This window comes from Balaenoptera ricei, chromosome 6 (genome assembly GCF_028023285.1).
Source record: "Balaenoptera ricei isolate mBalRic1 chromosome 6, mBalRic1.hap2, whole genome shotgun sequence".
Lineage (NCBI taxonomy): Eukaryota > Metazoa > Chordata > Mammalia > Artiodactyla > Balaenopteridae > Balaenoptera > Balaenoptera ricei.
Window position 1 is genome coordinate 41,861,114 of NC_082644.1, and position 2,667 is coordinate 41,863,780.

The window sequence follows — 2,667 nt, forward strand, 5'->3', positions numbered from 1 at the left end:
GAAGAACATATTAATGGTAGAGCAGGGATGCAAACAACCAAATGCTGAACGTAAGGAAAATGAGCTACTTTTTTCAATAAACAACTAGCACGAAAAAAGAGAACTATTGTATATTAAGGGAGACTTGAGACAGGCATAGAAAACAAATGTAATGTGTAGAGGGTGTTTACATCCTAATTCAAAACAATGTAACTGAAAAATATAATCAGGGAGGGAATTCCTGGCGGTCCAGTGCTTAGGACTCGGTGCTTTCACTACCGGCCCGGGTTCAATCCCTGGTCGACCCCACAAGCCACACGATGCGGCCAAGAAAAAAAAAATACTATTAAAAAAAAAAAGGTAATCAGGGAAAACTTAACACTGACTGGATATTAGATAATAGCAAAGAATTACTGTTACTTTTTCTAGGTATAACAATGATATCTTGATTATGTTTGGTTTTTGTTTTTATTTTTTTACTGATTATGTTTTTTTTAATCTTACCTCTTAGAGATATTTTATTTACAGATGAAATTACATGATGTCAAGGTTATGTTTTAAAATAATCCAGAGGGAGACTTCCCTGGCAGTCCAATGCTTAAGAATCTGCACTTCCACTGCAGAGAGCACGGGTTCAATCCCTGGCTGGGGAACTAAGATCCCACATGCTGCGCAGTGTGGCCAAAAAAATAATAATAAATAAATAAATAAATAATCCAGAAGGTTAGATTATTTTTATTTTTTTGGCTGCATTGGGTCTTCATTGCTGCGCGCGGGCTTTCTCTAGTTGCAGCGAGTGGGGCTACTCTTTGTTGCGGTGCGCGGGCTTCTCATTGCATTCTCTTGTTGTGGAGCCCAGGCTCTAGGCCCACAAGCTCAGTATTGTGGCTCGCAGGCTCTAGAGTGCAGGCTCAGTAGTTGTGGCGCACGGGCTTAGTGGCTCCGCGTCATGTGGGATCTTCACAGACCAGGGATCGAACCCACGTCCCCTGCATTGGCAGGCGGATTCTTAACCACTGTGCCACCAGGGAAGTCCCTAGATTATTTTAGAGAGGTATGTTGATAATTGTTGAAGCTGCAAGATGGGTATATGGGGGCTTATGATGCTAGTATTTCTAATTATGTAATGTTAGAATTTTTTTATAATAAAAAGTTTTAAAAGTGGTATATAACAGGTAAATCCCTATGTAGTGACATAGGATGATTATAACATAGAATATATTATTAATTAACAAAGTTATAAGCCAGTTTCTAATGCAGGATCTCTTGTAAAATTCATACATATCTACATTTAGGTACTGGAAAAATCTAAAATGTTATCACTAGAATGTCAGTAGTGGGTCTCTTGGCAGCAGAGTTTCAATGATTTTTTTAAATTAATTAATTTATTTATTTTTGGCTGCGTTGGGTCTTCGTTGCTGCGTGTGGGCTTTCTCTAGGTGTGACGAGCGGGGGCTACTCTTTGTTGTGGTGCGCGGGCTTCTCATTGCGGTGGCTTCTCTTGTTGAGGAGCACGGGCTCTAGGCACGTGGCCTTCAGTAGTTGGGGCATGCGGGCCCAGTAGTTGTGGTGCACGGGCTTAGTCGCTCCGCGGGATGTGGGATCTTCCCAGACCGGGGCTTGAACCCATGTCCCCTGCGTTGGCAGGAGGATTCCTAACCACTGCGCCGCCAGGGAAGTCCCTCAGTGATATTTTTGTTATTCCTTTGCTTATCTGTATTTTCTAGTAGTGTCACTTAAAATACACCCCTCCCAGTTTTTCTTCAATATGTGCTGGTTGTGAATAAGAAGTTAGTAATAAAGGAGGAGAGAGAATATTGATTGCTCCTTTGCTCAAAAAGCCTAGAATGAAAATTCCTCACTTCCCTTCCCTGGGGCACAAACATTCTGCTTAGGCCAGCCAGCTCATCCAATCCTCTCAATTCACACAGCACTTCCCTTCTCAAAATTGCTCACCACCAACTCCTCCTGTCAAAATCTTTCAAGGTGTAGTTCAGGACCTAACTCTTTTAGAAAGTCTTCTATGATCGCACCCTTCCTCAGGGAGCCCTGTTTTTCGGGGTCTTTCCAAGCACAGGCAGGAACATGATCGTCCCTAGAGCCCCAGAATCTTCTGGGGAGACTGAGTAAATTCCTTTGGGCCAATGAATTCATCATGAGCCCAGTAGGGGGAGCCAGAACTTACTTCCCAACCTCTGGAGGCACCACCCCTGTATAAACAAACTCCATATGGAGTGTGATCAAAGATATGCACAAAACATTTTTTTAAGAAGGGAGGGAGGAGAGGTAGGCAGGTCTGTAATGTAATGTAAGTCTTAAAGGAGGTCTTTTTGTTTTGTTCTCTATAATGAACTTTTCAGTCCTTGAACCAAGCTCCCCTATGCATTTATGTACAGATTTGACTTACAAAAATATATGCACACAATTTCTCAAAAGTATGTGTGTGTACTGTTTAAAGCCAGATAGACCTTGCTGTTCAAGGAACAACAGGTTGTTGCCAGGGCATCTCCAAATTCAATAAACTGAGCATTGGTTGGAGGAATTAGGTAGGAGGCAGCTTGGAGAAAGAGCACTGGATCTGAGGCTGATGTTCCTAGTTGTATCCTGTCTCTAATCATTAACCAGCTGTTTGACTGTAGGCTGTTTGAGTCTCTCTGGGCTGATTGTGAACTTCTGCGATAAGGGATG